Below are 12,298 nucleotides of genomic sequence, written 5' to 3'. Positions count from 1 at the left end.
GCATGCCAGTGAGGCTGGGGAGCAGCCTAATATGGGCCTTTGGAGTCGGCGAGACCATTTGGATAGTCCAACGGGCAAAACAAAATAAACAGGGCATTTTCATGCCAAATCAGTGTGCTACAGCCCACGGTTCCTGGGGTAGGCCCGAGGTTTGGGCGTGCCATAGGTCCAAATCGACCAAAGTATGCCAGAGAGGTTGGGGAGCAGCCTAGTATGGGCCTCTGAGTTGGGCGGGGCCATTTGTAAGGTCAAATGGGAGTAATTATGCGAACAGGGCATTTTTGGGCCAAATCGGTGTGCTATAGCCTACGGTTCTGGGGGTAGGACAAGGGTCTGAGCGTGCCATGGGCCTAAAATAAACTGAGACATGATAGGGTGGCTGGGGAGCGACCTAGTGTGGGTCTTTGGGGTGGGCGAGGCCATTTGGGTGGTCAAACGGGCAAAATGGTGCGGACGGGGCATTTTTGGGCCAAATCAGTGTGCTATAGCCAACAATTTCGGGGATGAGCCCGAGGTTTGGGCGTGCTGTGGTCATAAAATCAAATGGTATGACAAGGAGGCTGGGGAGCGACCTAGTGTGGGCCTTTGAGAAGTGGGGACCATTTGGGTGGTTAAATGGGCTAAACGGCGTAAATGGGGCATTTTTTAACTAAATCGGTGTGCTATAGACCACGGTTTTGGGGTGGGCTGAGGTCTGGGAGTGTCGTGGCCCCAAAGTCAACCGAGGTTTGCTAGGAAATTAGAGAGCAGCCTAGTGTGGGCCTTTAGGGTAGGTGGGGCAATTTAGGTGGTCAAACGGGCAAAACGACGCGAACAGGGCATTTTCGGGCCAAATTGGTGTGCTATATCCCACGATTTTGGGGGTGAGCCCTAGGTAAGGGCGTGTCGTGGGCCTAAAATCAACTGAGGTATGTTAGGGAGGTTAAAGAGCGGCCTAGTATGGGCCTTCGGGGTCAAATGGGCAAAACGATGCAAACAGGGCATTTTTAGGGCAAATCGTTATGCTATAGCCTATGGTTCCATGGGTGGGCTCGTGTTCCGGGCATGTCATGGGTTAAAAATTAATCAGATCATGCCAAGGAGGCTAGAGAGCGGCCTAGTATAGTCCTATGGGGTGCACGTGGCTATTTGGGTGGCCAAATAGGCAAAACAGCGCCAACGGGGCATTTTCAAGCTATATTGGTGTGCTATAGCCCACGGTTCCGAGATGGGCCAAGGGTACGAGCGTTCTTTGAGCCTAAAATCAATTAGGGCATGCCAGAGAGGTTGGGAAGCGGCCTAGTGTTTGCGTTTGGGGTGGGCAGGGCTATTTGGGTGGTCAAACGGGCAACATGGTGCGAACATGGCATTTTCGAGCTAAATCAGTGTGTTATAGCCCACGGTTTCGGGGGTGTTCCCGGTGTCCAAGCATGTCGAGGGCTGAAAATCAACCGGGGTGCGTCATGGAGGCTAGTAGCGGCCTAGTATGGGCCTTTGGGATGGGCGGGGCCATTTGGGTAGTCAAATAGGCGAGACAGCGCGAACGGGGTATTTTTAGGCCAAATCAGTGTGCTATAGCCCATAGTTCTAGGGATGGGGTCAGAGTCCGGGCGTATCGTGGGCCCAAAATCAATCGAAGTGTGCTAGGATGGCTTTGGAGTAACCTAGTATAGGCCATCGAAGTGGGCAGGGCTATTTAGGTTGTCAAACATGCAAAACGGCACAAACAGGGTATTTTGGGACTAAATTGGTGTGCTATAGCATACTGTTTCGGGGTGGGCATGGGGTTCGAGCTTATTATGGGCCCATAATCGATCGGGGTGTGCCATTGAGGCTGGGGAATGGTGTAGTGTGGGCCATTGAGGTAGGAGGGGCCATTAGGGTGGTCAAATGGGTGAAACAGCATAAATAGGGAATTTTTGGGCCAAATCGGTAGGCTATAGCCCACGATTCCTAGAGTGGACTCAGGGTTAGGGCGTGTCGTGGGCTAAAAATCAATCGGGGCATGCCAGGGAGGTTGGAAAGCAGCGTAATAAAGGCCTTTTGGGTGGGCAAGGCCATTTAGGTTGTCAAACGGGTGAAACGGCGTGAAAGAGGCATTTTCAGGCTATATCAATGTGCTATAGCCCATTGTTCTAGGGTTGGGCTCGGGGTACGGGCGTGACATGGGCGTAAAATTGACTGGGGAATACCAAAGAGGTTGGGGAGAGGCCTAGTGTAGTCTTTTGGGGTAGGCAGGGCTATTTGGGTGGTCTAACGGGCGAAATAAAATGAATGAGGAATTTTTGGGCCAAATCAGTGTGCTATAGCCCACTATTTCAAGGGTGGGCCTGGTGCCCGAGCATGCCGTGGGCTCGGGGCCCGAGCGTGCCGGGGCCTAAAATTATTTGGGGCTTGCCAGAGAGGCTGGAGAGTGGCTTAGTATGGCCCTTTAGAGTGGGCGAGGATATTTGGGTAGTTAAACGGGCAAAATAACGCGAACGAGGAATTTTTAGGTCACATTGATATGCTATAGCTCACGGTTCTGGGGTGATCCCGAGGTTCGGGCTTGCCATGTGTCCAAAATCGACTAGGGCATTTCAGGAAGGCTGTAGAGCAACCTCGTGCAGGCCTTTAAGGTAGGCGGGGACATTTGGGTGGTCAAACAGGCAAAACAATGCGAATAAGGCATTTTCAGGCCAAATTAGTATGGTTTAGCCCCCGATTCCAGGGGTAGGCCCAAAATCGATCGAGGCATGTCAAAGAGGCTGGAAAGTGACTAATGTGGGGCTTTGTACTGATCGGGGCCATTTGGGTGGTCAAATGGGTAAAACAGCGTGAATGGAGCGATTTTAGGCCAAATCGATGTATTATAGTCCACGGTTCTGGGGGTGGACTCGGGGTCTGGGCATGCGGCTGGACCTAATCAATCAGGGTGTGTCAGAGAGGTTGGGGAGCGACCTAGTATGGTCCTTTGGGTTGGGAGGGAATATTTAGGTGGTCAAATGAGTGAAACGGCAAGAACAGGGCTTTTTCAGGTCAAATTGGTGTGCTATTGCCCATGGTTTTGGGGGTGGCTCAGGGTCCGGGCGTCCCATAGGACCAAAATTGACTAAGGCATGCAAGGGATACTGGGAGGCGACCTAGTGTGAGCCTTTGGGGTGGGCGAGGATATTTGGGTAGTCAAATGGGCAAAACGGTACGAATAGGGCATTTTTGGGCCAAATCTATGTGCTATATCCCATTGTTGCGGGGTTAGACCAGGGCTCCGGGCGTGTCGTGTGCCCAAAATTGACCGGGGTGTGCCAGGGAGGCTGCGGAGTGGCCTAGTGTGGTCCTTTAGGGTGGGCGAGGACATTTGGATAGTCAAACGAGCAAAACGGCACGAACGGGGCATTTTCAGAGCAAATCAGTATGCTATATCCCATGGTTCTAGGGGTGGGCTCGGGGTACGAGCATGTGGTGGGACCAAAATCAATCAGGGCATGCCAGAGACGCTGGAGAGCGGCCTGGTACAGGACTTTGGGGTGGGCGAGGCCATTTGGGTGGCCAAATAGGCAAAATAGCGCGAACGGGGCATTTTTAGGCTAAATCGGTGAGCTATAGCCCACGGTTCTGGGGGTGGGCCCAATTTTTGGGCGTATTGTATGCCCAAAATTGATCGGGGTATTTTAGAAAGACTATGGAGCAGCCTAGTAAGGGCCTTTAGGGTGGGTGGGGCCACTTGGGTGGTCAAACGGGAAAAACAGTTTGACCAAGGAATTTTTGGGCCAAATTTGTATGCTATTTCCCACGGTTGTAAGGGTGGGATCGGGGTCCGAGCATGCCGTGGACCCAAAATCGATTGTAGCCTGCTAGGGAGATTAAAAAGCGGCGTAGTATGGGCCTTTTGGGTAGGCGGTGCTTTTTGGGTAGTCAAATAGGCAAAACATCGTGAATGAGGCATTTTCAGACCAAATCACTGTGATATAGCCTACAATTCCTGGGGTTGGCCTGGGGTTCGGGCGTTTTGTAGGCCCAAAATTGACAGGGCGTGCCAGAGAGGCTGGAGACCATCCTAGAGTGGGTCTTTAGGGTGAGTTAGGCTATTTGGGTGGTCAAACGGGAAAAACAACGCAAACAGGGCATTTTAAAGCCAAATTAGTGTGTTATATAGCTCACGATTCCAGTGGTGGGCCTCGGGTCCAGGCGTGCCGTCGGCCCAAAATCGATCGGGGCATACCAGAGAGGCTGTGAAAAGTCCTAGTATGTGCCTTTGGGGTGTGCGGATCCATTTGTGTGGTCAAATGGGCGAAACGGTGTGAATGGGGTATTTTTGAGCTAAATCGGTGCTATAGCCCACGATTCTTCGGGTAGGCTTGGGGTTAGGGCATGTCGTAGGCCCTAAAATAACCAGGGTGTGTCAAGGAGGTTGGGAAGCGACCTAGTGTAGGCCTTTGTGGTGGACGAGGCTATTTAGGTGTTTAAATAAGCGAAATGCGCGAATAGGGCTTTTTCGAGCAAAATTGGTGTGCTATAGACCACAGTTTTGGGGGTGGGCCCAGGTTTCGGGCATGCCTTAGGACCAAAATCGACTAGGGCATGCTAGAAAGGCTGGAGAGAGGCCTAGTATTAGCCTTTAGGGTGGGCAGGGCCATTTTGGTGGTTAAATAGGGAAAATGATGCAAACGGGGCATTTTTGAGCCAAATCGGTATGCTATAGCCCACAGTTCCTGGAGTGGGCTATGGGTTCGGGCTTGTCCTGGGCCTAAAATTGACTGAGGCGTGCTAGGGGGTTACGAAGTAGCCTATGTGGGCCTTTGGGGTGGGCGAGGATATTTGGGTAGTCAAACGGGAGAAACGGCGCAAACGAGGCATTTTCGAGCCAAATTGTTGCGTTATAGCCCACAGTTCTGGGGGTGGGCTTAGGCTTAGGGTGTGTCGTGGGCCTAAAATCGATCGTGGCATGCCAAGGAAATTGGGTAGCGTCTTAGTGTGGGCCTTTGAGTTGGGCGGGGCAATTTGGGTGGTCAAATGGGCAAAATAGTATTTTCGATACATTTTTGGGTCAAATCGTTGTGCTATAGCCCACAATTCCATAGGTGGGCCTAGGGTCCGGGTGTGTCATGTGTCCAAAATCTATCGAAGCATGCTGGGGAGCAGCCTAGTATGGGCTTTTAGGGTGGGCAGGGCCATTTGGTAGGTAAAACAGGCAAAACAACGCGAACGTGGCAATTTTAGACCAAATCAGTGTACTATATAGCCCATGGTTCTAGGGGTGAGCCCGGGGTCTGAGCGTGTCGTGGGCCCAAAATCAATCGAGGCATGTCAGAGAGGCTTGAGAGCGGCCTAGTATGGGCGTTTGGGGTGGACGGGGCCTTTTTGGTGGTCAAACTGGCAAAACGGTGCGAACAGGGCATTTTCGAATCAAATAGGTGTGTTATAGACCACGATTTTGGGGGTAGGCTCGGGGTCTGGGCGTGCCGTGGGCCTAAAATCAATCGGGGCGTGCTAGGTAGGTTGGGGAATGGCCTACTATGGGCCTCTAGGGTGGGCGAGGCCATTTAGGTTATCAAATGGGTGAAACGACGCAAACGGGGTATTTTTGAGCCAAATCGTTATGCTATAGCCCACGATTCTAGAGGTGGGCCTAGGGTTCGGGCTTGTCGAAGGGACAAAATTAATCGGGGCATGTTAGGGAGGTTGAGGAGCGGCCTAGTGTGGCTTTTGGGGTGGGCGAGGCCATTTGGGTGGTCAAACGGACAAAACAGCGCAACGGGGCATTTTTAGGCCAAATTAGTATCCTAGATTTTTAGGCTCGAGGTTCAAGCGTCGTGGGTCCAAAATTGATCGGTACATGCTAGAGAGGCTGGGAGCGACATAATATGGGCTTTCGGGGTAGGCGGGGCCATTTGGGTGGTCAAACAGACAAAACAGAGCGAACGAGATATTTTGGGGCCAAATCAGTGTGCTATAGCCCACGATTTCGAGGGTGGGCCCGGGGCACGGATGCGCCCTGAGCCCAAAATCGATTGGACCATGCCAGGGATGCTGGGGAGCAGCCTAGTGTGGGTCTTTGGGGTGGGCAGGGCGATTTAGGCAGTCAAATAGGCGAAACACTATGAATGAGGCATTTTTGGGCTAAATCGGTGTGCTATAGCCCACGGTTCCGGGGGTGGGCCCAGGATCCGACCGTGCTGTGATACCAAAATTCACTAAGGCGTGCTAGGGAGGCTAGGGAGAAGCCTAGTGTGGGCTTTTGTAGTGGGCGGGGCCATTTGGGTGGTCAAACAAGCAAAACGACGCGAATGGGGTATTTTCAGGCTAAATCAGTGCGCTATAGCCCACGATTCTCGGGATGTGCTCGGGTTTTGAATATTTCATGGGCTCAAAATCGATCTAGGCATGATAGGAAGGCTGGGTAGCAGCCCAATATGGGCCTTTAGGGTGGGCGAGGCCATTTAGGGGGTTAAACGGGCAATACGATGCGAATGGGGCATTTTCAGGCTAAATCGGTGTGCTATTGCCCACGGTTCTGGGGGTGGGCCTGGGGACCAAGTGTGTCGTAGGCCCAAAATCTATTAGGATGTGCTGGGGAGACTGTGGAATGGCCTAGTGTGGGCCTTTTGGGTAGGCGGGGCCATTTGGATGGTCAAACGGGTGAAATGGCACGAATGGGGCATTTTCAGGCTAAATTTGTATGCTATAGCCCATAATTTTGGGGGTGGGATCAGGTTCCGAGTGTGCCATGGATCCAAAATTGATTGGGGCATGCCAAAGAGGCTCGAGAGCGGCCTAGTGTGGACCTATGGGGTGGGTGGGACTATTTGGGTGGTCAAGTGGACGAAACGGCACGAACGGAGCATTTTTGGGCTAAAATCGATGTGCTATATCCCACTGTTCTAAGGGTGCGCCCAGGGACCTGGCATGCCGTGGGTCCAAAATCGATCAGGGCATGCCAGGGAGGCTGGGGAGCGGCCTAGTGTGGGCCTTTAGGATTGGTGGGGCCATTTTGGTGGTCAAACTAGCGAAACGGGGCGGACAGAGCTTTTTGGGGATAAATTGATATGCTATAGCCCATGATACCGGCGGTGGGCTCGGGGTCCGAGCGTACTGTTCTCTAAAATCGATCGGGGCATACCAGAGAGGCTGGAGTGCGGCCTAGTGTGGGCCTTTGGGGTGGACAGGGCAATTTGGGTAGTCAAACGAGCAAAATGGCTCGAATAGGGCATTTTCAATCCAAATCGGTGTGCTATACCCCAGGTTTTAGGGGTGGGCTCGAGATCTGGGCATGTCGTAGGCCCAAAATCGACTGTGGTGTGCCAGAAAGGTTGGGAAGCGTCTGCAATATGAGGACTTCAATGTATGTCAAATGCTTATGCGAAAATTCTATTTCTAGAGTTAGAAAGAGTTGTTAGGAAGACTAGCTACTGATTGTAAAGTAAATCATTTGTAGTAGGACTGCTTTTCAAATTTATTGGTACTAGTGATAGTTTATCTGAGATCAGTTGGCTGAGTTGTTCCCAAACTGTGTTGTTTTCTGCACACTTGGTGATTAATAAAAATCTTTAATTACCAATAAAATAAAGTAATAATTTTCAAACCTGAACTAAACTCTATATCGGACAACCGTTACAGGGAACACAGCTAACCCACAGCACATCACTACCAGTGTCTATCTGTACATAGAAGTCCTTTGGAGGGGAACCCAACCGATCTCTTGTAAAATAAATCCTAAAACAAAATCATGTAGTTTACGCACTACTTGAGAAATCATAAATAAGATGATTAATTTTATCAATTTATCCTTCATTTATATTAATAAAAGGTCTCAAGTAGATTCAATAAAATTAGTTTTTGTGTACATCATAAGTGCATCTCGTGTGTCACACGTGCATCTGATGCAATGTACGTGCATCTCGCGCGACCAACGGGCATTTTGTGTGAATTTTGTGTGACATACGTGCATTCATTGTTAATTAATAAAAATATTTTAGAATCACATCAATATTATTTTTAAACATATGTATTAGTATACTATCATTGTAAACTATCTTTTAGCTTAATTTAATAACTTTTTATTAAAAAATATATCTAAACAACTAACTTCCCTAGTAGTACAATTGAAAATGAGCCTCCAAAATTTAATTTTACTTTTTCCTCAAAATTTCTCTTCAAAATTTAACAATACATTAACTTGTTTCTTAAACATAATATATATAAATCATATTTCTAAAAAAATATGTCCCAAAAAATGTTCCAAGTTTCTAAAATCAACTTATTTTACTAAGTGTTCTTTTAAGAAGTGTTTTTTAAAAAAGTACTTTTGATGAGAAATAGTTTATGTTTGGCCAATAAATTTAAAAAACACTTTTGAGTTGCAATTAGAGTTTGACCAAACTTGTTAAAAGTGTTTGTAAGTATATTTTTCCCAAAGATAGTTTTCCAATTGAGTTAGACTCAATTGAACTTTTGTATATGTGTATCAAATTTCATTCTTTGATAGTCAAACAAAATGAACTTGGTTAAATGTATCTTTAATAATTTCAACATTGGGAAATTTTTCTCCATGCTACACCATATCGGACAATCAACCAATTTATGCATGTTCTATTTACTTGAGCAAAACGAAAGTAGAAATTTCACAATTACTATAACAATAATAACATACTTAGTATACTTTCACAAAGTGATTTTGGAGAACATACTTAGTATACTTTCACAAAGTGATTTTGGAGAAGGTGGTAAGTGTACACAGTCCATATAGTAGGTTGTTTTTGATAGATCCCCGGCTCAAGACAAAAAACAGTCTATAAAAGACATCGTATAGGCACAACAAACATCAGGTATTTACACAACAAATCTATATCTATATCTATAATCTATATTCTATATAATATATTAAAAGTGTGAAGCCCCTTACAAAAGTGATTTGAACTTTTTGCCCTTCATTAAAATACTCTTCAATAGACAAAATCGTCTTTTCACTATTTTTTAAAAATAATTATCATTAAATTATTATTCAAATATTTAGAATATAGAAGAAAAAAACAAATAAGAAAGAATCACATATCAAAAGGAATTAAATGCAATGTGTGAAAATTTTCGGTAGCAACTTTTTAGGGAAAAGCTTATTTATGAAAAGGAAAAAAAATAAGAACCAAAATTTATATATTAAAAAAATTCGTATGATAAGTTTTTAAGGAAAAACTTTTGCAAGATATCCTTTTCCATATAAAATAGGTTTGGTTGGCTTTTCCTTGCAAAAAAAAGGATACCGCATTTTGATCCACAAAAATAGGCTTATATTAGGAGTAGTCATATAATTATTTTCCTTATGTTTAGAACTTCAAATCAATTAAAATTCTATTTAAAAATAATTATTTAATTATTTTCAAGATTTTATTAGATTTTTTCGTGGCAGCAGTTTTTTCCTAAATTCAAGTATCTACCAAATATGCTTCATTGTTCTTACAATACCTTTTCTCATTCGTGATTTTGTCTTAATACATGTTACAAGATTAGTGGTTGCTTGCAATACTTATCTCACAAGTTATCATAAGTTTCGTTGATCTATCTATCGACATCATATTTGGTGATGTTGTGATAAAAGTCAAGACACTACGAAAAATACGTTGTTACCTGAGCTCGGAAGCTTGTTTTTTTTTTTTTTTTTTTTTGCTCCTTCTTAGTTTGTAAAGTATTTTTTCTCTTTTAGCATTGTAGTGATTGAATCTTTTTTAAGGTTAATCTAATTTAGTGGAGAAAAAATAATTTTTTTGATCATATAATGGATATAAAATAGTATTGACTGTGATGTAACATGAGCTTCTAAATTTTACTTTGACAAATTACATGAAAACTTATCATTGCCAACAACTGCATGCCCTCCACTCAGGAAGTCTGAGATACATTATTATGCTATGTTGGCAAAGTTGGGAGTTCAACACTACAGTGGAAGTAATTACATCCCTTTGTGTGTATGAACAATACAATTTTAAATGTCAATCTTTTTCATGTGCTTTCAAAAATATTTTTAAATATGTTTTGTTAGTTTGACAGTGTGAATGTCAATGAATTTCTCTCTTTTTGTCAGAATCTGAATTATATAACTTTAATTTTTTCTATTTGTTCCATTTGTTGTAATGTTCTTTCAAAGTTCCCTTTGATAGGTTTGGCCAACCTTTCTACCTTCAAGATAAGGATAAAATTGAGTAGACTTTATTTTTTCCGAATCATACTTTGTGAAATTACACTAAATAGATTGTTGTTGTGGTGTTCATGAGAAAATGGTTCTTTAAATTATACACCAATTAATATGCCTCCGAAAGTCCTTTACAATATGTTTAGTTTTGATTAGTTTCATCAATATTTTTTATTTGTTCTATATTATATTAGTATGAGTTTTACTTAGAGCAATAATTATGGAGTCTAACTTAAAATCTAACATTAAACTTAAGAATATAGAAGTTGTTGAATATGTTCGTATAGCAGGAAATTCTTATCCCAACAGGTTAGTCAAGTGTGTACCTTAGTTTGGAGTTGCTTAACAAGAAATAGGAACAAGAATATGAGGATTTTGTTGTTTTTTTTTACACTGCACTTTTAATTGATAAATAATTAAAAGAGGATGTTTTTATATTTTATTATTGTTACTATTATTAAAAGTGGGAGCTTATACTTGATCAAATATTTTCTTAATTAATTTTTCAAATTTTAGTGTAGTTTAGAAACGTTACACAACAAATCAATAAACAGAAAAATATCAGCTTGATAGGAAAGCGGTAAAAATATAATATAAATAAAAGTTTTCATGAATTTATATGCTTAAAGAATAATTTACTATTGAACATAATTCAATAATTATTATCCTAAAGATTGTGATATTAGTGATGAGAAGGTAATAATTTTTTTTCTATTCGTATAATTTATTAGACATATTATCAGAAGGTTATAACATTGACTTCTAAACTATATGAGAAGAATTGTGATAAAATAAAAACTTTTAAGTCAGGAAAAATTAAAGACTCTTAAAATATTCGGTAAGAAAAGAAAAATAATTGATAAGAAAAAAATATATGATAAGAGAATGTTGTATTAATTTATTTAAATAAACATTGCGAGGTTCTTAAAAATATTGATTGAAATTTTTACCTTTATAAAAGACTATAATAGAAAGAATTGACATTTACTATTTTCTTTATATTTAGTATTAGAAATTAGCGACAAACGAAATCTATTAATAAGCAAGAGAAAATGAAGATAAAGTAGAAAGAAAATATCTAAGAAAAGGAAAAATGTAACGTATGAGAAAGGGTAAAAGTTTTATCGCATGGTGACAATTTGATGATATTTAATGAGTAGTTTCAAATCTCCACACATTGAATCTGTCATTGATGCTACGGGATGTCTGTTGATAATCTCTTTCAAAAGTATGCTAATAAGTTGCTAGGCATGATTGATCTCAAGGAGATTCGAAAACTATGTTTGGATCTTGAAGTAGGTCATACAAATGTTAAAATTTTGATGTTCTTGAAAAATAAAAGCTGAAAAATGAAAATATTACAAAGGAGGAATTGAGAAAAGGCTTAAAGGATCTCCAAGTAGATACTCTTCAAAAAAATGAAAAAAGTCTTGCCAAAATTAGATGCGGAGGTCATGATTCATGTGAATTATTTGAAGGGCGTTCATTATTATGCTTTTCGTTAATGCCTTATCAAGGATAAAAAGAAGTGAGTAGACTTCGAGAATGATTGTCTACTGATTGATTAAGCAGAAGTGAGTACACTTCGAGAATGATTGTCTACTGATTGATCTTATTTTGCAATTTCAATTCCACGCTCAGATTGACTTATTTAGTGAGTTTCTCAAGAATCAGTCTAATCATAAGGTGATCAAGATGGATCAAGAAGAATCAATGGTCAAACTTTCTTTGATTTTGTTTAAACCTTGTATATGAATTATACATAATCAATAATTAATAATTTTAATCGATAAATTGCATGAAACAAGCATTGTTGCCACCGAATGAAGTAGCCAGAAAAAAAACAAAAGATTATCACTTTTAAGTTACTTTTTTTTTATTATAAAGTTTTGTACTTAATAATTTAACGTAACCGTAAAAAAAAATTGTTCTTTTTATATACATTTAGTATTAACTAATACAAAGCACATAAATTGTTTCAATGAAAATTACATTTTATATAGACTACAAATATACAACACATCTATATTTGAATTAACCATTAATATATCAATAATTTATTTTCTATGCATCTATCAAACATTGTATGGTTGAAATACATGAATAACTCTATTCTTATTAACAATTAAACACCCCCAACATGTTAAAGATGTACTT

The 12,298-nt window shown here is 42.2% G+C and overlaps 2 pseudogenes; one reads left to right on the top strand and one right to left on the bottom strand.

The window, feature by feature from the left end:
• LOC124885232 overlaps nt 1-7,910 on the bottom strand; it is a 31,758-nt pseudogene extending 23,848 nt beyond the window's left edge.
• A 3,427-nt stretch (nt 7,911-11,337) lies between these two features.
• On the top strand, nt 11,338-11,918 carry LOC124889000 (annotated as a pseudogene).
• The last annotated feature ends 380 nt before the right edge of the window (nt 11,919-12,298 follow it).

This window comes from Capsicum annuum, chromosome 11 (assembly GCF_002878395.1).
Source record: "Capsicum annuum cultivar UCD-10X-F1 chromosome 11, UCD10Xv1.1, whole genome shotgun sequence".
Taxonomy (NCBI): domain Eukaryota; kingdom Viridiplantae; phylum Streptophyta; class Magnoliopsida; order Solanales; family Solanaceae; genus Capsicum; species Capsicum annuum.
This window is presented reverse-complemented; position numbering and strand designations above follow the sequence as displayed.